Below are 26,665 nucleotides of genomic sequence, written 5' to 3' on the forward strand. Positions count from 1 at the left end.
AGTCCCAGCTACTCAGAAGGTTGACCTGGGACCACAGGTGTGCACGATCATGCCTGGCTAATTTTTGTATTTCTTGTAGAGATGGCGGTCTACCTATGTTGCCCAGACTGGTCTGGAACTCCTGAGCTCAAGTCATCCACCTGTCTCAGCCTCTCAAAGCGTTGGGATTACAGGCTTGAGCTATTGCTCCTGGCTTCATATTCTTTCTTTTTTTTTTCTTTCTATTATGACATTTCTAGTTGTAGAAAAAACTGGCTTCATATTCTTTAGGGGTGGCTTCAACTCCGACCTTCGTTCCCTAACAAAATATAGCTTCTTATCCTTAGTAGCAATTGGAAACCTTTCTAGGAGTTAATGACAAAGTGGAGGAGAAAAGAGCGTAAAGGCTCTGAGGTGAGAGGAAACTGGATTGGTTGCAGAGTTGAAAGACGCTGAGAATGTGAGGGAGCTGGTGTGTGAGGATGAGAAAGCGGCAGGCCAGGTCCAGATTTTGAAGAGCCTTGTAGATAGCCTAGTTGAAGATTTAGATCTTAATCCGGAATCGGGAGAGAAACAGGCTTTGAGCAGGAAATGTTTTTTGAAAAGATCTCACCGCCGGTGTGAAGAATGGATTACGACGGCGAAGAGTAGTAGGGTAGAGACCACCACCATCATGGAGTGAGATGGTAGTCACCTCGATGGAGGTGGTCACAGTGGGATGGAGAAAAGTGGGAAGCTTTGAAACGCATTTAGGTGACAAAATTAACAGGTGATGGATAGCGTCCAGTCCCCGGCTTCCGTGATCTCAGTGGTTATGAGTGAGTGGGGACTTCGTGTTCCTGACGGGGCGCGGGCCTGTTTCCCGCGCGTCAGGGCAGTGGGCGTGGCCTGAGCAGGCAGTTGCCACGGCGATCGGGCGGGCGGGGCCGTGGGCGGGGCAGCTGGGACGTTACGTCACTCGGCGGTGGCGGTGGTGCGTGTGTGTGGGGGGCGGGGGATACGCTGGGCGCGTCCCAGGCATCACGTGGTGCGCAGCACGCAGAGTCCTTCTGTCGGTTGGTCCTGGAGCGGCGCAGCCGGAGTGGGGCCGTGAGGTGAGCTCGCGGCGAGGCTCGGCGAGGCGAAGCCGGCCGGCTGGGGCCGGGTTGGGCCGGGCCCGCGCCGCGCGCGCGCCGTGCGGGCGGGGACGGTGACGGACGCCACCGCTGCTCCGGTCCCTCGCCCGGCCCCGCTCGCCGCCTGGCCCCGCTCGCCCAGCCTGGAGGGAGGCCCTGGGACTGCTGCTGAGAGCGTGGCGGGCGTGCGAGCGGTGCCCAATCCCCGGGGCTACGCGCAAGAGTGACGGCGGCTGCGGCCAATCAGCGCCGCCCGAGGGGGCTGGGCCGTGGGGTGCGGGCCCGGGGCGCGGAGCGGGCCGTGTTGGGGGTGCGGGTAAGCGCTAGGGCCCGAGCCTGAGCTGTGTGGACCCCTAGAGCTTCATCAGCAACCTCTGCTGTTGCCTTGTGCTTTGGGAATACGTTTTTAAAAATTGGCTTTTTTATCCTATTCTGGGGAGCACATTCCTTTCTCAAGACCCCAAATATGGGAGTGTCCCTTTTCTCTATAGTTCTGAAAACTGGGCGGCACACCCCCTTTCTTAAGTGGCAGCCCTGGTATTTTTATCTCAGTTTCTATGCATCCTCTTCAGCCCCCAAACTGGGAGCACACTCGTTTTTTTCGGGCCTCCAATTGGATTCTGCATTTCCGTTTCAATTTAGAGATTCACCCTGTTATCGGGTCCTCATATCTGGGGTCCATTAGCCAAAGTTTTGGGATACTTTCTTGTATCCCCACTAGTCCAAGGAAGAATCCCTCTTTTCCAGGTCCCAAATCTGAGAGCATGCCTTCTGGAATTTCTAAAATTTAGGGGCCGCTTCCTTTCCTCAGCCCTTCAAATCTGAGGTTGTGTTGAAAAGGATGTCTAAATTCTTAAGTTTGTGGGTACTTATTTACAGTTTCACAAATAAGGTAATTCACTGCCTTTTCCCGAGACTATATTCTAGGGGTTACACACTTTTCATGTGTTCTCCAAATCAAACTACCTTGTTTGCTGAGGGAGACTCATTTTCATATCTTGGAGTATATTTGTTTCTTGTGCTCCCCAAATGTACGAGATGAATCCCTTTTAGTTATACAACTCTCAGGGTGCAGCCACTTTCCAGATGGTTCTTAAATTTGGGGGAGGGGGACGACACCTTTTGCCTGAGTCCTCATTTCTAGGTGGTGGATGATCCGTGGTTTTGAGCATGCCTTCTTGCCCATTTTAGCTTTTCTGTCATCCAAGACATTTTCATTCCTGTTTCCTTCCCTTTTTGGAGCCACATTCCTCTTGAGGTGCTCGCCAGTCTGGTCAGTGCACCCATTTCCTCTTCCTTCCTCTGGCGAGTGCCGACTGCCTATCTTTGCTCAGCATGGTACTTTTTCTCTTCTGCGGCCTTCCCTCCTCCCGGCCCCAGCACACTTCCTAGAGTCACACCTCCTGAATTCTCCTCCCCCTCCAGGGAAGGATTCCTCTCCTAAAGGGCTACCTGCACATTTTTTTTCATAGGTCTATCTTATCTTTCTGCAAGCAGGATCTCTTCCTTCTTGGCTTGCCCAGTCCCCATTTTTCTGGTTTCTGTCTTTGGAACTGTTCAGCGTATGTAGTGGCTGTAAAGATTTCCCTTGTGCTGGAGGTGGCCTGAAGTCTAGAACTGCTGGGCCCTCAGCGCTGGATTCAAAGTGGAAACCATTTCTTGAGTTAATCACAGGACTCTGAATTCTTCTGGTGGTTTACTTCATATAAGATCTAAGATTCGCCGGGCGCGGTGGCTCAAGCCTGTAATCCCAGCACTTTGGGAGGCCGAGGCGGGTGGATCACGAGGTCGAGAGATCGAGACCATCCTGGTCAACATGGTGAAACCCCGTCTCTACTAAAAATACAAAAAATTAGCTGGGCATGGTGGCACGTGCCTGTAATCCCAGCTACTCAGGAGGCTGAGGCAGGAGAATTGCCTGAACCCAGGAGGCGGAGGTTGCAGTGAGCCGAGATCGCGCCATTGCACTCCAGCCTGGGTAACGAGTGAAACTCCGTCTCAAAAAAAAAAAAAAAAAAGATCTAAGATTCGCCGGGCGCAGTGGCTCACACCTGTAATCCCAGCACTTTGGGAGGCCGAGGCGGGCGGATCACGAGGTCAAGAGATCAAGACCATCCTGGCCAACATGGTGAAACCCTGTCTCTATTAAAAAAATAAAAATAAAAAATAAAAGAAAAAAAGATGTAAGATTTAAGATTCTGTTGAGGTACATACCATTTTCTCCTTTGCTTTATCTCCTTGTGCTGGAAAACAAAAACAAAACTCTTAGATTTTTCCAGCACTACTTCTAACCCGTAAGCTTCTTTCCTACATGGGCTTTCTTACTATCTTTTATGAAGAAAAGATGCCATTTGGAGGAATCCCTTGGACACTCTTTTTGTTTTTGTCCCTGGGGTGTCGGTGGGGAAATGGATATTTTTCTCTCCCAATCATCCTTTGACATATTTGTCAGTCTTTAAAATCTGCACCCAATCGTCACTTTAAAATCTGCAAATATCTGGGACCTCCTGTCTCTTAAGAGCCTCAATACTTCTTTCTTTTGTGTTTCCCTCTGCCTTTACAGATCTTATTCAGGGCTTCTCAGCCTGAACCCCCAACCAGATTAATTTCTCCACAGCTGGAATTCCAAGTGCTTGGGGATAATGATACCTCTGACCTTTCTTCCTTTTTGGAAGTACTTGAGTGTGCAGCTGCATGAGGCCTCAGCAGGAGAGAGATTTTAGGTCCAAGAAGCTATGCAAGTAGGACAAGGCAGGAAAATACTACATTTTCAGGATCAAGCCCCTCTGACTCTCATTTGGAAACTGGATGTTTGCTAAGCACCTGCTTCTTAAGGATGCTGAGGGATTTAATGATGTTCCCAGAAACCTGGAGAGATTAATGGGGCTTATGGAGAAGTGCTCTGAACTCAGTGTTGGGACTTGAAGAATAAAATTAACCATTATTATGTTTCAGAACAACTAAGCTGTTTTACATTTCATGTGCATGAAAGCCCTAGAACTAAGTTGTGTTGTTTCCAGAAGTGAAGTAGATCCCACAGTTAGATCATGTGGTCATTAGTAAATGCCAAATTTATGAAAAACGCTGCAGGTCTGTCTGAGCAGTACCTAATAAAGTATAGTATACTGAAAGTGAACAGGTACTTTGTCTCTTTCTTTGGCTGTTTGATACTTTATCTGTGTACTGCTGTACAGTGCACTCTTAAAGTATTCTACACCAGTGCTTCTCAAATTTGAATGTGGATGTAAGTCACCCAGGGGTCTTGTGGAAATGCTGATTCTGATTTGGTAGATCTAGGATGGGACCTGAATGTATTTCTAATTTGCAAGCGATGCTGTATTACTGAACTACACTTTGAGTAGTGAGGTTTTTTTTTTTTTTTTTTTTTTTTTGAGACGGAGTTTCACTCTTGTTACCCAGGCTGGAGTGCAATGGTGTGATCTCGGCTCACCGCAACCTCCGCCTCCTGGGTTCAAGCAATTCTCCTGCCTCAGCCTCCCTAGTAGCTGGGACTACAGGCGTGCGCCACCATGCCCAGCTAATTTTTGTATTTTCTTTTTTTTCTTTTTCTTTTTCTTTTTTTTTTGAGACGGGAGTTTCGCTCTTGTTGCCCAGGCTGAAGTGCAATGGCGCGATCTCGGCTCACCGCAACCTCCGCCTCCTGGGTTCAGGCAATTCTCCTGCCTCAGCCTCCTGAGTAGCTGGGATTACAGGCACACGCCACCATGCCCAGCTAATTTTTAGTATTTTTAGTAGAGACGGGGTTTCACCATGTTGACCAGGATGGTCTCGATCTCTTGACCTTGTGATCCACCCGCCTCGGCCTCCCGAAGTGCTGGGATTACAGGCTTGAGCCATCGCGCCCGGCGTTTCTTTTTTCTTTCTTTTTTTTTTTGAGACGGTGTTTCGCTCTTGTTACCCAGGCTGGAGTGCAATGGCGCGATCTCGGCTCACCGCAACCTCTGCCTCCTGGGTTCAGGCAATTTTCCTGCCTCAGCCTCCTGAGTAGCTGGGATTACAGGCATGTGCCACCATGCCCAGCTAATTTTTTGTATTTTTAGTAGAGACGGGGTTTCACCATGTTGACCAGGATGGTCTTGATCTCTTGACCTCGTGATCCACCCATCTCGGCCTCCCAAAGTGCTGGGATTACAGGCGTGAGCCACCGCGCCCGGCCAACTGAGTAGTGAGGTTTTATACACAAAGACAAAGATTTCTCTGTGAATAGGAAGGTGGTAGTTAGTCTTATGCTGGGGTTTTGTTTTTTATTTTATCTTTATCCAGACACATCCCTTAAAAGTTTGTACAAGGTCGTGGTCCTTTATTAGTTATATTCAATTAGTTATTCTATTATATAGCTTTATTTTGTTTTTCTTGAAACGGAGTCTTGCTCTGTCACCAGGCTGGAGTGCAGTGGTGCCATCTTGGCTCACTGCAACTTCTGCCTCCCAGGTTCAAGCAATTCCTGTGCTTCAGCCTCCCAGGTAGCTGGGAGTACAGGTGCATGCTACCACGTCTGGCTAATTTTTGTATTTTTAGTAGAGATGGGCTTTCTCCATGATGGCCAGGATGGTTTCAATCTCTTGACCTCGTGGTCTACCCACCTGGGCCTCCCAAAGTGCTGTGAGCCACCTTGCCCGGCCTTTTTTTAGGGGAGGAGGGGACGGAGTTTCACTCTTGGTTCCTGGGCTGGAGTGCAGTGGCTCCATTTTGGCTCACTGCAGCCTCTGCCTCCTGGGTTCAAGTGGTTCTCCTGCCTCAGCCTCCCGAGCAGCTGGGATTACAGGCATGTGCCACTATGCCTGGCTAATTTTGTATTTTTAGTAGAGATAGGGTTTCCTGATGTTGATCAGGCTGGTTTCAAATTCCTGACCTCAGGTGATTTGCCCACCTTGGCCTCCCAAAGTGTTGGAATTACAGGCATGAGCCACTGCACCTGGCCTCTAGCACATAGCTTTTTAAATCATGGCCAAAACTTTTCCAGAAGTTTGGTTTCTATATATATTGTCTTTTTTTTGGTGGGGGGTATAGGGGGGACCAGGGTCTCACTCTGTCCCCCAGGCTGGAGTACAGTGGTGCGATCATGGCTCACTGCAACCTCAACCTTCTGGGCTCTAGCGATCCTCCCCTCAGCCTCTTGAGTTTCAGGGACCACAGGCACATGCCACCCCACCTGGCTAATTTTAAATTTTTTTTAGAGATGAGCTCTTATCATTTTACCCGGTTGATCTTGAACTTCTGGGCTTAAGCAGTTCCTCTGCCTTAGCCCCCCAAAGTGTCGGGATTATAGGTGTGAGCTGCTGTGCCTGGCTATTGCCAAATTTAAATGGTTACATATTTCTTTTTTTTTTTTTTTTTTTGAGACGGAGTATCGCTCTTGTTAACCCAGGCTGGAGTGCAATGGCACGATCTCGGCTCACCGCAACCTCCGCCTCCTGGGTTCAGGCAATTCTCCTGCCTCAGCCTCCTGAGTAGCTGGGATTACAGGCACACGCCACCATGCCCAGCTAATTTTTTGTATTTTTAGTAGAGACGGGGTTTCACCATGTTGACCAGGCTGGTCTTGATCTCTTGACCTCGTGATCCACCCGCCTCGGCCTCCCAAAGTGCTGGGATTACAGGCTTGAGCCACCGCGCCCGGCCTGGTTACATATTTCTTAATTGAATGTGAATATAATTATTGATAAAGAATCATTCTAATAAATACTGTATAGCCAGCTTGTCTCTGGTTCCTCGCCTTTGGAGTCTGTGATACTCCACATCAGCAGGGTCACAGGTGTTGGAATTTCCAAGGAGTCCTTCCTGGTTTTCTGGGTTCTGGAAATGGGCCGGGAAAAGCCAGGATAAAGGTAGGTGCCCTGACCTTGAATGGAAGCTGCTGGCTTTCTCTAAATGGGTGCTCCAGAAAGGCAAATGCTGGGGAGAATATGATGTTCTCTGATGGTGATGGTGCCTTATGATGATCTTTCTCCTTTTGTACACACATATCGAATGTATTCTAAGTCTCAAGTGGGTTTTTCGATTTAAAAAAAAAATTTTTTTTTTTAGAGACAAAGACTACCTCTGAAAAGTGTTTTTCCTTTCTAAGTGTGTAGGATCATCTGTACCTATTTCCCTGGCTATCACCTGTCATGGCCCTCTTCCAGCATGATCCTGTTGTCAGCCCTAATCAGGACAAACCTGAATGACTAGACTATTTTGTGTCCCTGTCCTCCCCCAAGCCCATATTCCTCACATGAATGTCAGATCCTATTCAGTAACGGATTTGATCTGGATTTGACTTAGTCCCAGCTCTTCCACTCATTGTGAGACCTCAGGCAAGTGATTTAATGCTATGGGCCTACTTCTCCCCATTTGTAAAATGAGGGACTGATTATCTGCAATGTCCACCCTTGCTGAATCTTGGTTGCTGCCTTGCTTAGGTACCCAGTTGCCTGTGGAAGCTTGTTGCAGCAGATCTGATTTCTTTCATGTGCTCCCTTGGGCAGCCTGCCAGTTATTCCCTTGTCCGAGTCACTTCTGCCACTGTCTTTTTTCTAGCTGAGGCAGCTAGCTTGTTCTCATACCCAACTTTAGCATTCTTCTGCCTCCATGTCTTCTTCCAGTTCCATGCTGCTTTTCATTCAGAACTACCTGAAATCCTCAAAGAAGTCTTCCTACGTTCCCCGTTCAATGTTAGCTACTTCCCTGCCTTACCAAGAAGGCGTCCATACTTTATATACCCCATATTTACTTGTCAGTTCTCTTATCTAATGTGTACTTAAAAAGAGCCTTCATTTCATCCTTTCCACAGCTTTGTTTTTTGGTTTGAATTAGCAGGGCAGGGGGCATGAAATTTAAAGATGAAGCAAGCAGGTTGTTTGCCTTTGGCTGGGATTTGGGGAAAGTGAGATGTAATGCTTTTAGTCCCCTTCCCCAGGATCTCCTGTCTCTGTGGGAGTCAGTTGCCTGGTACTTCTTCCTGGATTATAAATGTGTTTTTAAACTCCCTTTCTGAAGTTTGAAAGTGTATCCTAAGTACAAATAACATTTAACAATTACTCGTGGTTAGGTGGGTGTAGTGGTTTACACCTGTAATCCCACCACTTTGGGAGGCCAAAGTGGGAGGATTGCTTGAAGCCAGGAGTTCAAGACCAGCCTGGGCAAAAAAGTGGAACTCCTGTCTTTACCAAAAACAACAACAACAACAAAAAGTAGGCATGGTGGTGCCTGCTTGTAGTCCCAGCTCCTTGGGAGGCTGACATGGGAGTTCAGAGGCTGCAGTGAACTAGGATTATACTACTACACTCCAACCTGGGTGACAGTGAGACCCCATTACTTCCAAGTGCTCTTATAGGAACACACAGCCACAAAACCCACACAAGGAGTTGTTAAGGATAATAAGAACTCTGTATTTCAAATAACTTAACAAATGAATAAAACTAACAGTTCTTTGAAAATTCATGATTATTCTCAAAGACAGTTGCTGATGGGGCTTGGATATCAGGACATAACGGTATATTTAGGCCAGGCATGGCGGTTTATGCCTGTAATCCCAGCACTTTGGGAGGCTGAGGTGGGTGGATTATGAGGTCAGGAGTTCGAGACCAGCCTGGCCAATATGGTGAAAGCCCTGTCTACTAGAAATACAAAAAAAAATCAGCTGGGTGTGGTGGCTTGTGCCTGTAGTCCCAGTTACTTGGGAGGCTGAGGCAGGAGAATCACTTGAACCCAGGAGGCGGAGGTTGCAGTGAGCTGAGATTGCACCACTGCACTCCAACCTGGGTGACAGAGCGAGTCTTTGTGTCAAAAAAAAAAAAAAAAAATAAAAAGTGTATTTAACTTCTGGAGTTTTTTTTTGCTTCCTCAGAAGTAATAGGGAGGATTTTTTTTTTTTTTTTTTTTTTTTTTTTTTCCTGAGATGGAGTTTCACTCTTGTTACCCAGGCTGGAGTGCAATGGCGCGATCTCGGCTCACCGCAACCTCCGCCTCCTGGGTTCAGGCAATTCTCCTGACTCAGCCTCCTGAGTACCTGGGATTACAGGCATGTGCCACCCTGCCCAGCTAATTTTTTGTATTTTTTAGTAGAGATGGGGTTTCACCATGTTGACCAGGATGGTCTCGATCTCTTGACCTCATGATCCGCCCGCCTCGGCCTCCCAAAGTGCTGGGATTACAGGCTTGAGCCACCGCCCGGCTGGGAGGAGGTTTACTTTTTTTTTTTTCTTTTTTTTTTTTTTGAGACGGAGCTCTCTTGTTGCCCAGGCTGGAGTGCAAGTGGCACAATCTCAGCTCACCACAACCTCTGCCTCCTGGGTTCAAGCGATTCTCCTGCCTTAGCCTCCCAAGTAGCTGGGATTACAGGCATGTGCCATCATGCTCGGCTAATTTGGTATTTTTGGTAGAGATGAGTTTTCTCCGTGTTAGTCAGGCTGGTCTCAAACTCCTGACCTCAGGTGATCTGCCCTCCTTGGCCTCCCAAAGTGCTGGGATTATAGGTGTGAGTCACCGCGCCACGCTACATTTTTCTTGATAGACTTCTTTTTATGTTATATACACACAGAGACAGACACACACGTGTGTGTGTGTGTGTGTGTGTGTGTGTATTATTTATTTATTTTGAGAGGGTCTTGCTGTGTCGCCCAGGCTGGAGTGCAGTGGTGCAGTCTCGGCTCACTGTAACCTCTGCCTCCTGAATTCAAGTGATTCTCGTGCCTCAGCTTCCTGAGTAGTTGGAGGCCTGACCAACATGGTGAAAACTTGTCTCTACTAAAAATACAAAAAGTACCCGAGTGTTGTAGCATGTACCTGTAGTCCCAGCTACTCAAGAGGCTAAGACATGAGGATCACTTGAACCCAGGAGGTGGAGGATGCAGTGAGCTGAGATTGTGCCACTGTACTCCAGCTTGGGTGACAGAGAGAGACTCCTTCATAAACAGACAAGCAAACAAACAAAGAAAAATTAGCCAGGCATGGTGGCGGGCGCCTGTCATCCCAGCTACTTGAGAGTCAGAGGCAGGAGAATTGCTTGAACTCAGGAGGCAGAGATTGTAGTGGGCCGGGATTGCACTACTGCACTCCAGCCTGGGCAACAAGAGTGCAACTCTGTCTTAAGAAAAAAAGGAAACCTTGATTTGTAATAATGCTTGGACGACTTTGCTAGATCTTGGGCTGTGTCCTACCTGGATCTTGCTTTCTTGCCAAATAATGGAACTAATGAGCTGGCAGATGCCTATACAATTTTAGGAGCCTAATATGGGTCACTATATGTAAATTGGACAGTTTTAGGAAAGAGTCGTAGGGCTTGAATCAGTGAACTTTGGGGAAGGAGCAAGAGGAGGGGCTTGGGGAAGGATTTAAACAAATGTGTTTTTTTTTTTTGAGATTGTCTCACTCTGTCACCCAGGCTGGAGTGCAATCTTAGCTTACTGCAACCTCCACCTCCTGGGTTCAAGTGATTCTCCTGCCTCAGCCTTCTGAGTAGCTAGGACTACAGGTGTATGCCATCACACCTGGCTAATTTTTTAAATTTTTAGTAGAGGCAGGGTTTTACCATATTGGCCAGGCTGATCTTGAACTCCTGACCTCATGATCCGCCAGTCTCAGCCTCCCAAAGTGCTGGGATTACAGGCATGAAACACTGCATCTGGTTTAAACCATGGTTTATATTCAGTGACAGTTTATTCCATGTCAGGAACCTAATCCTAGGATTTTAAAGGCTGACTTCTAGGTATCTCAGATGGGTATTTGGGCTCTCTGTCCTAGTAGAGACCCGATTTTCAAGAGGTCTCTTTCTCATATGGAAAAAGTTCATAGCTAGGTGGATTGACATTCCTTTCTTGCTTCTACAGGTGCACGGGTGTTGGGATTTCTAGGCTATGGAAACTTGATCTGGAAATGTGGGCATTTTACAATAATGATAACTATAGCTAGCATTTTTGGAGCACTCTCTTAGATGTGATTGAATCCTTATATCTGACCTATTATCTTCTTCTAATAGGAGGAAAATGAGAGGAGTAATTGTCCAAGGTCATTTGGCTAATAAGCAGCACCTGGATTGGCGTCCAGGTTTCTTTGCCTCCTGTCCCAGTGCTCTTATATCCATCTGTCTGCAGCTATTGTGCTTTTCCCCCTAGAAATTGGAAAAAGTCACTTTAACTGCAAATCAAACAGGAAGCAGCCTCTAAACCAGCACTGAGGCACTTTGCCACCCTCACCCCAGATTTTTTTCTTTTTTTTTTTTGAGACAGAGTCTGGCTCTGTTGCCCAGGCTGGTGTGCAGTGGCACGATATTGGCTCACTGCAACCTCCGTCTCCTGGGTTCAAGCAATTCTCCTGCCTCAGCCTACCAAGTAGCTAGGATCACAGGTGCGTGTCACCACATCTGGCTAATTTTTCTATTTTTGATAGAGATGAGTTTTCACCATATTGGCCAAGCTGGTACTGAACTCCTGACCTCAAGTGATCTACGCTACTTGGCCTCCCAAAGTGCTAGGATATAGGCATAAGCCACTGCGCCTGACCAAGAGTCACTTTTATTTATTTCTTTTTTTTTTTTTTGAGACAGAGTTTCCTTCTTGTCACCCTGGCTGGAGTGCAGTGGCGCGATCTCTGCTCACTGCAACCTCTTTCTCCCCGGTTCCCGGGTTCAAGCTATTCTCCTGCCTCAGCCCCCCTAGTAGCTGAGATTACAGGTGCCTGCCTCCACCCCCAGCTAATTTTTTGTATTTATTTATTTTTTTTTTTTTGAGACGGAGTTTCGCTCTTGTTGCCCAGGCTGGAGTGCAATGGCGCGATCTCGGCGCACCGCAACCTCCGCCTCCTGGGTTCAGGCAATTCTCCTGCCTCAGCCTCCTGAGTAGCTGGGATTACAGGCACGCGCCACCATGCCCAGCTGATTTTTAGTGTTTTTAGTAGAGACGGGGTTTCACCATGTTGACCAGGATGGTCTCAATCTCTTGACCTCGTGATCCACCCGCCTCGGCCTCCCAAAGTGCTGGGATTACAGGCTTGAGCCACCGTGCCCGGCAATTTTTTGTATTTTTAGTAGACACGGTTTCACTATGTTGGCCAGGCTGGTCTCGAACTCCTGACCTTAGATGATCCACCTGTCTCAGCCTCTCAAAGTGCTGGGATTACAGACATGAGCCACTGTCCCTGGCTACAAGAGGCCACTTTTTTTTTTTTTTTTTTTTTGTGACAGAGTTTGGCTCTTGTTACCCAGGCTGGAGTGCAATGGTGCGATCTCGGCTCACCGCAACCTCTGCCTTCTGGGTTCAGGCAATTTTCCTGCCTCAGCCTCCTGAGTAGCTGGGATTACAGGCACGTGCCACCATGCCCAGCTAATTTTTTGTATTTTTAGTAGAGACGGGGTTTCACTATGTTGACTGGGATGGTCTCGATCTCTTGACCTCGTGATCCACCCGCCTTGGCCTCCCAAAGTGCTGGGATTACAGGCTTGAGCCACCGCCACCGGCCAAGAGGCCACTTTTTATGTCTAGGCTGCATGGTATGTGTTGGCGAGGACCCAGGATTTGGAGGTGGAATGCCTGACTGAGTACCAGTATTTGCCACTCTCTTGGGGCCACATGTAATTTTGGCATGTGGCTTAAACCTCTTGAACCTCTAATTGTATTATGCTTATTGGGGTCAGAACTTCCCAGCATGGCAAGTTACTTAACCTATATGAGCCTGTTTCCTCACCCAAGTATTATCATAACTGTCTGACATCAGTCATTGGAAATATCAGTAAATGTTACCCTTTATCTTCATTTCCTAACTAAAAAGGGAATTAAAGAAACCTGGTTTGTTAGGGCATGGTGGCTCATGCCTGTAATCCCAGCACTTTAGGAGGCCAAGGCAGGAGGATTGCTTGAAGCCAGGCATTTGAGACCAGTTGTGGCCACAAAGTGAAATCTCATTTCTATAAAAAGGAAAAAAAAAGGCAAGGCTCGGTATGGTGGCTCACGCCTGTAATCCCAACGCTTTGGGAGGCTAAAGCAGGCAGATCACCTGAGGTCAGGAGTTCAAGACCAGCCTAGCCAACATGGTGAAACCCTGTCTCTACTAAAAATATAAAAATCAGGCCAGGCACAGTGGCTCACACCTGTAATCCCAGCACTTTGAGAGGCTGAGGTGGGTGGATCATGAGGTCGAGAGATCGAGACCATCCTGGTCAACATAGTGAAACCCCGTCTCTACTAAAAATACAAAAAATTAGCTGGGCATGGTGGCACGTGCCTGTCATTCCAGCTACACAGGAGGCTGAGGCAGGAGAATTGCTTGAACCCAGGAGGCGGAGGTTGCAGTGAGCTGAGATCGTGCCATTGCACTCCAGCCTGGGTAACAAGAGCAAAACTCCGTCTCAAAAAAAAAAAAAAAAAAAAAAAAAAAAAAAAATATATATATATATATATATATATATATGTGTGTGTGTGTGTGCGTGTGTGTGTGTGTGTGTGTGTGTGTGTGTATAAATAAGCCAGGCATGATGGCATGCATCTGTAATCCTACTACTCACGAGGCTGAGGCAGGAGAATCATTTGAACCCAGGAGGCGGAGGTTTCAGTGAGCCAAGATCGAGCCACTCCACTTCAGCCTAGGTGACAGAGTGAGAATCCTTCTCAAAAAAAAAAAAAAAAGAAAGAAAAGAAAAAAAAATTTGTCTGGCATGGTGATGCACAACTTGTAGTCCCAGCTACTTGAGAGCCTGAGGTGGGAGGATTGCTTGAACCCAGGAGTTCAAGGCTGCAGTGAGCTATGATACTGCTACTGTATTCCAGCCTGGGTGGCAGCAAGAACCTATGTTTAAAAATAAGAAAGAGGCCGGGCGCGGTGGCTCAAGCCTGTAATCCCAGCACTTTCAGAGGCCGAGGCGGGTGGATCATGAGGTCAAGAGGTTGAGACCATCCTGGTCAACATGGTGAAACCCCCTCTCTACTAAAAATACAAAAAATTGCCGGGCGCGGTGGCTCAAGCCTGTAATCCCAGCACTTTGGGAGGCCGAGGCGGGTGGATCACAAGGTCGAGAGATCAAGACCATCCTGGTCAACATGGTGAAACCCCGTCTCTATTAAAAGTGCAAAAAACTAGCTGGGCATGGTGGCACGTGCCTGTAATCCCAGCTACTCAGGAGGCTGAGGCAGGAGAATTGCCTGACCCCAGGAGGCGGAGGTTGCAGTGAGCCGAGATCGCGCCATTGCACTCCAGCCTGGGTAACAAGAGCGAAACTCCGTCTCAAAAAAAAAAAAAAAAAAAAAAAAATACAAAAAATTAGCTGGGCATGGTGGCGCGCGCCTGTAATCCCAGCTACTCAAGTGGCTGAGGCAGGCCTGAACCCAGGAGGCGGAGGTTGCAGTGAGCCGAGATCGCACCATTGCACTCCAGCCTGAGTAATAAGAGCGAAACTCGGTCTCAAGAAAAAAAAAGAGCGCCGGGTGCGGTGGCTCAAGCCTGTAATCCCAGCACTTTGGGAGGCCGAGGCGGGTGGATCACGAGGTCAAGAGATCGAGACCATCCTGGTCAACATGGTGAAACCCCGTCTCTACTAAAAATACAAAAAATGAGCTGGGCATGGTGGTGTGTGCCTGTAATCCCAGCTACTCAGGAGGCTGAGGCAGGAGAATTGCCTGAGCCTAGGAGACAGAGGTTGCGGTGAGCTGAGATCACGCCATTGTACTCCAGCCTGGGTAACAAGAGTGAAACTCCGTCTGAAAAAAAAAAAAAAAAAAAAGAAATAATCGTTTATAGGGTTTTCCTGGCTTGGTGATCTATGAAGAGTTGAGTATAGGTACCATTATTACTTTCATTTTATTCCTCTCAGAAAATGTAAAATTCCTCCATCGGCTGTTCAATGGGCCTTGTTAGTTTTTCTTTCTTTCTTTCTTTTCTTCTTTCCTTCTTTCTTTATTTTCTTTCTTTCTTTCTTGTCTCACTCTTTTGCCCAGGCTAGAGTGCAGTGGCACAGTCTTGACTCACTGCAACCTCCGCCTCCCGGGTTCAAGCAATTCTCCTGCCTCAGCCTCCTGAGTAGCTTGGATTACAGGTGTAAGCCACTAAGCCTGGCTAATTTTTGTATTTTTAGTAGAGATGGGGTTTCACCATGTTGGTTGCTGATCTTGAACTCCTGACCTTGTGATCCGTCTGCCTTGGCTTCCCAAAGTACTGGGATAACAGGCATGAGTCACAGCACCTGGCCTAGCTTGAATTTCATCTGTACCTTTATCAGTAGTGTATGCTAAATAAAAAAATTATTACTTTTTTTTTTTTTTTTTTGAGATGGAGTTTGACTCTTGGCCAGGCTGGAATGAGGTGGCACAATCACAGCTTACTTGCAACCTCAACCTCCTGGATTCAAGCGATCCACTTGCCTCAGCCTCCTGAGTAGTTGGGACTACAGGTGTATGCCACTATGCCTGGCTAGTATGCCTGGCTAATATATATATATATATATATATATATATTTTTTTTTTTTTTTTTTTTTTTTTTTTGCAGAGACAGGTTCTTGCTATGTTGCTCAGGCTGGTCGTGAACTCCTGGGCTCAAGCGATTCTCCTGCCTCGGCCTTCCAAAGTATTGGGATTATAGGCATGAGCCACTGTCCTGCCCTTACTTTTTTTTTTTTTTTTTTTTTTGAGACGGAGTTTCGCTCTTGTTACCCAGGCTGGAGTGCAATGGCGCGATCTCGGCTCACCGCAACCTCCGCCTCCTGGGTTCAAGCAATTCTTCTGCCTCAGCCTCCTGACTAGCTGGGATTACAGGCATGTGCCACCATGCCCAGCTAATTTTTTGTATTTTTAGTAGAGACGGGGTTTCACCATGTTGACCAGGATGGTCTCGATCTCTCGACCTCGTGATCCACCCGCCTCAGCCTCCCAAAGTGCTGGGATTACAGGCTTGAGCCACCGCGCCCGGCCTGCCCTTACTTTTTTTTTTTGAGATTGAGTCTTGCTCTGTCACCCAGGCTGGAGTGCAGTGGTACAATCTCAGCTCACTGCATCCTCTGCCTCCTGGGTTCAAGCGATTCTTCTGCCTCAGCCTCCCAAGTAGCTGGGACTACAGGTATCTGGCTAATTTATATTTTTAGAAGAGACGGGGGTTACACCATATTGGCCAGGCTGGTCTTGAACTCCTGACCTTGTGATCCACTCACCTCGGCCTCTCAAAGTACTGGGATTATAGGCTCATATGAGCCACTGCACCTGACAACATTTTTTTCCCCTCATTTTCACACACGCAAAAGTAACAATAATCCCTTAATATTATTAATATTATTGAAAACCTTATTTATTTGTTTTTTTTTGAGACAGCATCTTATTCTGTCTCCCAGGCTGGAGTGCAGTGGTGCAATCTCTGTTCACTGCAACCTCTACCTTTTGGGCCCAAGCACTGTCTCAGCCTCCCAAGTAGCTGGAATTAAAGGCACCCACCTGGCTACTTTTTGTATTTTTTTTTTTTTGAGACGGTGTTTCGCTCTTGTTACCCAGGCTGGAGTGCAATGGCGCGATCTCGGCTCACCGCAACCTCCGCCTCCTGGGTTCAGGCAATTCTCCTGCCTCAGCCTCCTGAGTAGCTGGGATTACAGGCACGTGCTACCATGCCCAGCTAATTTTTTTGTATTTTTAGTAGAGACGGGGTTTCACCATGTTGACCAGGATGGTCTCGATCTGTTGACCTCGTGATCCACCCTCCTCGGCCTCCCAAAGTGCTGGGATTACAGGCTTGAGCCACATGCCCAGCCCTTATTCACCTCTTATCAATATTATTAAATATATGTCTTCAAATAAAAGGAGTTTTGTGTGTGATCAAAAAAATATTTTAAGTTTTTTATTTAGTGAAAATTATTCTGGAATTTTTTATTAAACATTATTTGGCTACTAATTTATATTGATATTTTCACAATTAAAATCCTTTGAATTTTGATTGCTGTGAACATTCAAATAAATATTATATGACTTAGAGAATAATCATTGCATTTTTTTTTTCTTTCTTTTTTTTTTTTTTTTTGAGACGGAGTTTCGCTCTTGTTACCCAGGCTGGAGTGCAATGGCGCGATCTCGGCTCACCGCAACCTCCGCCTCCTGGGTTCAGGCAATTCTCCTGCCTCAGCCTCCTGAGTAGCTGGGATTACAGGCACGCGCCACCACGCCCAGCTAATTTTTTGTATTTTTAGTAGAGACGGGGTTTCACCATGTTGACCAGGATGGTCTCGATCTCTTGACCTCGTGATCCGCCCACCTCGGCCTCCCAAAGTGCTGGGATTACAGACTTGAGCCACCGCGCCCGGCCTTCTTTCTTTTTTTTTGAGATGGAGTCTTGCTCTGTCACCAGACTTGAGTGCAGTGGCGAGATGTCAGATTACTGCAACCTCCGCTTCCTGGATTCAAGAGATTCTCCTGCCTCAGCCTCCTGAAGTAGCTGGGACTACAGGCGCCTGCCACCATGCCCGGCTAATTTTTATATTTTTAGTAGAGACAGGGTTTCACCATGTTGGCTAAGATGATCTCCATCTCTTGACCTCGTGATCCGCCTGCCTCAGCCTCCCAAAGTGCTGGGATTACAGGTGTGAGCCACCACACTCAGCCTAATCGTTGCATTTTGAAGTCTTTGTAAAATGCTTTTTGTTGAAATTTATTGCACTTTAGTGAATCAGAGTTCTACCATTATTTTTTGAGATTAGGTTTTTTATTAATGAAAAATACAGTTTCATAAGCTGGAGTAATATTTGCTGAGAATAATTTTCCAAGGAATTTGGCCTTGTTTCATTTTTCCCGTTCATGTTTTATACCTTTTATTTTTTTTTAACAACTATGGTGTCAGGAAAACAGGAAAGACTAAAACTACTTTCTGAGAACAGAGAAAACTTGGGAAGACCAAGGCAGGTGGATGACCTGAGGTCAGGAGTTTCAGAACAACCCGACCAACTTGGTGAAACCCCCTCTCTACTAAAAATACATAACAGTGGGTGGGGCGGATAAACAAAACAAAACAAAACAAAACAAAATTATCTTGGCGAGGTGGTGCATGCCTGTAATCCCAGCTACTCGGCTGGCTGAAGCAGGACAATCTCTTGAAACCAGGAGGTGGAGGTTACAGTGAGCTGAGTTCGTGCCATTGCACTCCAGCCTGGGCAGCAAGAGAAACAGTATCTCAAAAAAACAAAAAACAAAAAACTCTGTAGGCAGTGAAAATGTCTTTGGAGGCCCTGTTGAGTAATGACTTCATCTCCAAATTGTTTTCCTTTGTAATATAGTGATACTTCAATTAAGAAATCTTGTAAGAATGGGCCAGGCACTTGTAATCTCAGCACTTTGGGAGGCCGAGGCGGGCGGATCACGAGGTCAGGAGTTCGAGGCCTGCCTGGCCAACATAGTGAAACCCTGTCTCTACTAAAAATACAAAAAATTAACTGGTTGTGGTGTTGGGGGGGCACTTGTAATCCCAGCTACTCGGGAGGCTAAGGCAGGATAATTGCTTGAACCCAGGAGGTGGAGGTTGCAGTGAGCCAAGATTGTGCCAGTGCATTCCAGCCTGGAAGACAGAGTGAGACTCTGTCTCAAAAAACAAACAAAGAAAAAAAAACAAAAAAAAATAGGCACAGTGGCTCATACCTGTAATCCTAGCACTTTGGAAGGCTAAGGTGGGGGATCACGAGGTCAGGAAGTCAAGACCAGCCTGGCCAACACAGTGAAACCTCGTCTCTACTAAAAACACAAAAATTAGCTGGGTGTGGTAGCAGGTGCCTATTATTCCAACTACTTGGGAGGCTGAGACAGGAGAATCGCTTGAACCCAGGATGCAGAGTTTTCAATGGGCCAAGATCTTACCATTGCACTCCAGCCTGGGCAATGAGCAAAACTCTATTTAAAAAAAAAAAAAGAAATCCTGTAAGAATAGTTAATTGGGTGTGTTTCAAAAAAGACTTTCCCTCAGCCGTGGCTCACGCCTCTAATCCCAGCACTTTGGGAAGCTGAGGCGGGCAGATCATGAGGTTAGGAGATTCAGACCACCCTGGCCAACATGGTGCAACCCCATCTCTACTAAAATATAAAAAATTAGCCTGGTGTGGTGGCATGTGCTTGTAATCCCAGCTATATGGGAGGCTGAGGCAGGGGAATCGATTGAACCTGGGAGGCAGAGGTTGCAGTGAGCCCAGATTATGCCACTGCACTTCAACCTGGTGGCAGAGTGAGACTCTCTGTCCAAAAAAAAAGACTTCCCCTTACAAAAGAAAACTACAAAACTCACTCCAGAGCTAGAGTATAGATAGACTGGTGACCACAGTGGCTGAAGAAATGGATGCAGCTTGTCTTAAGCCCCAGGGACAAAATTGTGGTCTGTCTTCAGTTGCGTCATTCCCTGTGCTTTACCTTCCTCTGCATGCAAGGAGTAATAATAGCTCGTACGTTTATCTGTGGATAGCTCTCTTCAAAGAACCTCCGTATGATTATCTCCTTGAATGTCTACACCCAGTGAGGTGGATGGTACTGATCTCTTGCCTTTTTTTTTAAGACAAGGTCTCTTGCTCTGTTGCTTAAGCTGGAGTGCAGTGGTATAATCGTAGTTCACTGCAGCCTCAAACCCCTGGGTTCAAGTGATCTTCCTGCCTCAGCCTCCTGAGTAGCTAGGACCACAATTGTGTGCCACCATGCCTATTTATTTATTATTATTTTTTGAGACAGTTTCGCTCTTGTTGCCCAGGCTGTAGTACAGTGGCATGATGTCAGCTCACTGCAACCTCTGCCTCCTGGGTTCACACGATTCTCCTGTCCCAGCCTCCCGAGTAGCTGGGATTACAGGTGCCAACCACCACGCCTAGTTAATTTTTTGTGTTTTTGTAGAGACTGTGTTTTTTTTTTTTTTTTTTTGAGACGGAGTTTCGCTCTTGTTACCCAGGCTGGAGTGCAATGGCGCGATCTCGGCTCACCGCAACCTCCGCCTCCTGGGTTCAAGCAATTCTCCTGCCTCAGCCTCCTGAGTAGCTGGGATTACAGGCACGCACCACCATGCCCAGCTAATTTTTAGTATTTTTTTTTTAGTAGAGACGGGGTTTCACCATGTTGACCGGGATGGTCTCGATCTCTCGACCTCGTGATCCACCCGCCTCGGCCTCCCAAAGTGCTGGGATTACAGGCTTGAGCCACCGCGCCCGGCCGAGACTGTGTTTTATCACATTGGCCAGGCTGGTCTCAAACCCCTGGGCTCAGGTGATCTGCCTGCCTTGGCCTCTCAAAGTGCTGGAATTACAGGTGTGACCCACCACACCCAACAAAAACAGTAATAAACTTGCAAGCTTATTGTGTGCCAGGCTTGCTAAGTAACTTTTTTTTTTTTTTTTTTTTTTTTAACAGAGTCTTGCTCTGTTATCCCTGCTGGAGTGTAGTGGTGTGATCTTGGCTCATTGCAACCTCTGCCGTTCGTGTTCAAGCGATTCTCCTGCTTCAGCCTCCCCAGTAGCTGGGATTACAGGCACACGCCACCATACCTGGCTAATTTTTATATTTTTAGTAGAGATGGGATATCACCATCTTGGCCAGGCTGATCTCAAACTCCTGAACTCAAGTGATTCGTTGACCTTGGCCTCCCAAAGTGCTGAGATGACAGGTGTGAGCCAGGCCTGTGCTAAGTAACTTTTATCTTCACAACACCCACATGAAGGTTTGAAGTAGGTGCTGGTGCTATCCTCACCACACAGATAAGGAGCCTGAAGCTCAGAGAGAAAATGACTTGTACAAGTTTATCTGGAAAGTGCTGGGGCTGGGGTTCAAACTCAGGGACTCTTATTTCTGGCTCATAACCGCTGTGTTCCACAGCCCCTCTGCTAAAGCTTGCCTGCTTCTCTCCATTTAAGCTCCCATCTTTAGATTCTTTTGGTTTGGTCATAATGGCTAACTGACTGATGGACCAAATGCTGCACTGAGTACCTTGAACTTGGTTCTGTAGGGGAGCCACTGAACTGTTTTAAAATAGAAGTCTTATGATCAGACTTATATTTTAGAAATATCACTGTAGTAGCAGTGATGAAGATTAGCAACAGTGTAGTTAGCTGGAGTCAGTCTTACCTGAGTTCAATCCTTTGTCCTAATACCTGGCTAGCTTTGCTATTTGGGAAACTTACTTTGTGAACCTCAGTTTTCTCATCTATAAAATGGGAATAATCCTCATTACAAACCTATGGGGTAGCCACTAAATGGGCTGATACAGTAATTTTACATATCTGTATCTATATATCTTAGAGTAGTGTCTGTCATAAAATACTCAGAAGGTGTCATCTTGTGAAACAGTATTTATTTAGATCTGGGGAAGATGTGGCTGGAAGCTTGGAGCTTTCTTAGGAGCTGTTGGAGTAATCAAGATTAGAACTGATGCAGGTCTGAACTGGGCATCCACTTGGCAATGGGCAAGCCTTAGAAGCAGGTCCTACAAAATGGTGTCCGAGTGTAGGAGGTGAGGGAGGAAGAAGGAGGTAAGGGAAGTGCCCACGTATCTAGTTTGGCACACTTGCCAATCTTGAGGCCTTAAACTTTGATGGGGAATAAAGGAGAAGGAACTTGTAAGGGTAAGATTATTAGCTCAGTGAAGTTGAGTAATATGCCAAAGATCGTACAACAGATACAGTTTAGGCCCAAGCCTGGCACAGGCCCTTTCCACTGCTTCTGGGAAAATCATCTGATTTAATCAACTCATTCTCAGTAGTTTGGAATGAGTAAACTCAACTCATGTTTGCTGTCTCTGCATTTTAATTATGGAAGCAAAAGCCTCACTCTTGGAGAAAGCATTTCAAGTATCTAGGAAGAGAGTAGGGGAAGTTTTGAGGCCTATTTCTTTACTCTTCTTTTTTTTTTTTTTTTTTTTTTGAGGTAGGGTCCTGCTCTGCTAACCAGGCTGGAGTGTGCAGTGGCGTGATCTTGGCTCACTGCAACCTCTGCCGCCTGGGCTAAAGCAACTCTCCTGCCTCAGCCTCTTGAATAACTGGGATTACAGACACCTGCCACCACGCCCAGCTATTTTTTTGTATTTTTAGTAGAGACAGGGTTTTACCGTATTGGCCAGCCTGGTCTCCAACTACTGATCTCAGGTGATCCGCCTGCCTTGGCCTCCCAAAGTGCTGGGATTACAGGTGTGAGCCACCATGTCCGGCCTCTTCCCCCTCTTCATTCTTGCCTTCACTTTCCTTTTCCTTTCTCTTTCTTCCTCCTTACCTCCCTGCCTTTCCTCCCTCCTTCCCTACCTTGTCAAGTAAAAGGGACTAATTCCCTTTCTTGTAGTGTGACCTGGGAAGAGGCCCTACTGTAACCAACTTGTCACTTCTCTAGGACTAAAGATGTGCTCTTTATGTACTTTAGTATATTGGATTTTTAATAATGATATTGACTATAATTCTTTGTGTCTGATGTCCTTTTTGCCAGTATGCCACCATGCTACCATTGCTATCATCAGTACCATTTAGTGTTTGCTATGGTAAACACTTGACATCCATTAGCTCACTTATTCTTCACGACAATCCTAGGAAATTGGGGCTGTCGACCCCATTTTATAGCTGGGCAAACAGGCCTAGTGATTTTTTCTTGTCATCACTTAGCCAATGATGACTGGAGCCGGAAGTGGCTAGAATCTAAAACCTGTCTGTGTACCCATGCCTAGGCACTCCATGGCCTTCCTCCAAGGCAAAACTTTGGCAAAAAGTCCTCCTTGAGGCTTCTTCCTGGGAGACTCAGGTATCACTGGACCTGCTAAAATTGTTTATGCTTTCCTGGGACAGCAGCATGGGCTGTGGGAAGAGTCTCAATCTTCTAGGCTCAGGCTGTGTGCAGGGAAAGCTCATTTCTGCCAGAAGCTCTTTGCCTCTAGTAGTTTCCTTTGCTTAGAAGTCACTTCCCTTAGATCGTCACGTGGCTGCCTCCTCCTTGTCACTTAAGTCTCTGCTCAGACCTCAGTTTCTTGGAGAGTGTTTTCTAACAGCTGTATCTAAAATAGTCTTTTCCATGTTTCTGTTTCACATTATTTTGTTGTTTTTCCCACAATTATCTCTGTCAGAAATGATCTTTACATGCTTGGTAGGGTGGTTCATGCCTGTAGTCCCAGCACTTTGGGAGGCTGAGATGGGCCGATCACCTGAGGTCAGGAGTTCGAGACCAGCCTGGCTAACATGGTGAAACCTTGTCTCTACTAAAAACACAAAAATTAGCAGGGCGTGGTGGTGGGCACCTGTAATCCCAGCTACTGGGGAGGCTGAGGCAGGAGAATTGCTTGAACCTGGGAGGTGGAGGTTGCAGTGAGCCAAGATTGCACCATTGCACTCCAGGCTGGGTGACAAGACCAAGACTCTCATCTCAAAAAATAAAATAAATGAACTTTATGTATATGCCTATCTTGTTTTTTTAGCTGCTTTCCCCACTAGAGATCAGGATCCCAGGTGCCTTGTCCTCCCATTTTCTATCTCCAGTACCTGTCACACAGCAGGCATTCAATGAATATTTCTTGAATGAAGAGGGCCTAAAGCTTTAAGCTGGTCTTTCATCTCAGTATCCCTCAATTTAAAGTGGTTGTATCGAGTTAAAAGGCAATGTGACCCTTTAATGGAGGTTGAATCCAAGCCTTGTGGTAAGCACCTTTAGATTATCCCAAAGCCTGTTCTATAGTTTCTCGTGATTGGCATTTTTTTTGCTTGAGAGTCCCAGAGTTGTTTTTTCCTAAAAAGCCCAGTGTTTATTTTCCTCTACCCCTGTCCCAGAGCTGGTTCACTGAAAGGTCTTGTTCCATACCCATCTATCACTTTTAATTCTTTGTGGTTCCTCTTTTCCCTGAGCACAGTGGAATTGCTGAGGGCAAGACCTCCAGTTACCATGACAACAGTACTTTTCGTCTCACCCCAAAATAAAACCCGGAGTCTTTGTCAGTACAACATTAACTGTAAATGTAATATGAATTCAGAAAATACCGGGCACGGTGACTCACACCTGTAATCCCAGCACTTTGGGAGGCTGGGGTGGGTGAATCCGAGGTCATAAGTTTGAGACCAGCATGGACAACATGGCGAAAACCCGTTTCCACCTAAAGTACAAAAATTAGCTGGGTGTGGTGAGTGTGCTGCTGTAATCGCAGCTACTTGGGAGGCTGTGGCTCCAGAATTGCTTGAACCTGGGAGGTGGAGGTTGCTTGGGGACAGAGTGAGACTCTGTCTCAAAAAAAAGAAAAAGAAAAATCTGCTACTACTTATTGAGTACCCTACTTTTTGTTTGTCTGTTTGTTTGTTTGCTTTTTGTTTTTTGTATTTTTGAGACAGAGTCTTACTCTGTTGCCAGGCGCCAGGCTGGAGTACAGTGGCATGATCTCAGCTCACTGCAACCACTGCCTCCTGGGTTCAAGCAATTCTGCCTCAGCCTCTTAAGTAGCTGGGACTACAGGTGCACGCCACCATGCCCAGCTAATTTTTTTTGTATTTTAGTAGAGATAGGGTTTTACTATGTTGGCCAGGATGGTCTTTATCTCTTGACCTTATGATCCACCTGCCTCAGCCTCCCAAAGTGCTGGGATTACAGGCGTGAGGCACCATGCCTGGCTGCTGTTTTATTGTTTTTTTTTTTTTGAGATGAGTCTCACTCTGATGCCTAGGCTGGAGTCCAGTGGTGCCATCTCGGCTCACTGCAGCCTTTGTCTCCTGTGTTCAAGCGATTCTCCTGCCTTTCCCGAGTAGCTGAGATTATATTATGTGCCATGATGCCTGGCTATTTTTGTATTTTTTTTAGTAGAGACAGGGTTTCACCATGTTGGCCAGGCTGGTCTTGAACTCCTGACCTCTAGTGATCTGCGTACTTCATCCTCCCAAAGTTCTGGGATTACAGGTGTGAGCCACTGTGCCCAGCTGAGTACCTACTTTGTGTTAGACAATTTAGTATAGGTTTTGCAGACCTTTCTCATCTAATTCTAATAGCACCCACGATAGGGGCGATTATCCCCATATCATAAGTGAAGAAAGAGAGCTCAGGGATATAGCTTGTAAATAAATTTGGGATAAGAATCTGAACTCAGGAGTCATTGGGCTAAGTTCGAATGCTGGCTCAGCTCCTTACTATATGGGTGTCGTTAACTTTCTGTGTTCCTCAGCTTTACAATGGGGATTAATATAGTACTTCTGTGATTTTTGTAAGGATTAAATTAATGTATGTAAGGTTAGTTAATATCATAAATTGTTTTTATGTGGGTTTCATTAGTTTGCATAAGGCTATTTTACCTCTACTCTCTTTTTGTAAGGTTAGTTTACATCTTTTTTTTGAGACGGAGTTTCACTCTCGTTACCCAGGCTGGAGTGCAATGGCGCGATCTCGGCTCACCGCAACCTCCGCCTCCTGGGTTCAGGCAATTCTCCTGCCTCAGCCTCCTGAGTAGCTGGGATTACAGGCACGCGCCACGATGCCCAGCTAATTTTTTGTATTTTTAGTAGAGACGGGGTTTCACCATGTTGACCAGGCTGGTCTCGATCTCTTGACCTTGTGATCCACCCGCCTCGGCCTCCCAAAGTGCTGGGATTACAGGCTTGAGCCACCGCGCCCGGCAAACATTTTTTTTTTTTTTTTTTAATAAAGACAGGGTTTCACCATGTTGGTCAGGCTGGTCTTGAACTCCAAACCTCAGGTGATCCGCCCGCCTTGGCCTCCAAAGTGCTTGGATTACAGGTGTGAGCCACCATGCCTGGCCAGTTTACATCTTTATAATAGTAGCTTAATAGCATTCTTTATTTAATTTATGAGATATCTGTTGAGTATATAATATAGTCCTACTACATTGAATTTTGATTAAGTATTCTCTTTTTTTTTTTTTGAGCCGGAGTTTCGCTCTTGTTACCCAGGCTGGAGTGCAATGGCGCGATCTCGGCTCACCGCAACCTCCGCCTCCTGGGTTCAGGCAATTCTCCTGCCTCAGCCTCCTGAGTAGCTGGGATTACAGGCACGCGCCACGATGCCCAGCTAATTTTTTGTATTTTTAGTAGAGACGGGGTTTCACCATGTTGACCAGGCTGGTCTCGATCTCTTGACCTTGTGATCCACCCGCCTCGGCCTCCCAAAGTGCTGGGATTACAGGCTTGAGCCACCGCGCCCGGCAAACATTTTTTTTTTTTTTTTTTAATAAAGACAGGGTTTCACCATGTTGGTCAGGCTGGTCTTGAACTCCAAACCTCAGGTGATCCGCCCGCCTTGGCCTCCAAAGTGCTTGGATTACAGGTGTGAGCCACCATGCCTGGCCAGTTTACATCTTTATAATAGTAGCTTAATAGCATTCTTTATTTAATTTATGAGATATCTGTTGAGTATATAATATAGTCCTACTACATTGAATTTTGATTAAGTATTCTCTTTTTTTTTTTTTTGAGCCGGAGTTTCGCTCTTGTTACCCAGGCTGGAGTGCAATGGCGCGATCTCGGCTCACCGCAACCTCCGCCTCCTGGGTTCAGGCAATTCTCCTGTCTCAGCCTCCTGAGTAGCTGGGATTACAGGCACGCACAATCATGCCCAGCTAATTTTTTGTATTTTTAGTAGAGACGGGGTTTCACTATGTTGACCAGGATGGTCTCGATCTCTTGACCTTGTGATCCA

At 46.5% G+C, this 26,665-nt stretch overlaps 1 protein-coding gene across 2 annotated transcripts in view; it reads left to right on the top strand.

Moving 5' to 3' along the window:
* Positions 1-970: 970 nt before the first annotated feature.
* The window catches only part of PHF20 (PHD finger protein 20), a 178,700-nt gene continuing 153,005 nt past the window's right edge, over positions 971-26,665 (top strand). For both annotated transcript variants that reach the window (XM_039479285.2, XM_074406449.1), the window contains exon 1: positions 971-1,073. The gene's annotated coding sequence lies outside the window, so the exon portion shown is untranslated. The remainder of the gene's footprint in view (positions 1,074-26,665) is intronic.

This window comes from Saimiri boliviensis, chromosome 9 (assembly GCF_048565385.1).
Source record: "Saimiri boliviensis isolate mSaiBol1 chromosome 9, mSaiBol1.pri, whole genome shotgun sequence".
NCBI classification, from domain to species: Eukaryota; Metazoa; Chordata; class Mammalia; order Primates; family Cebidae; genus Saimiri; species Saimiri boliviensis.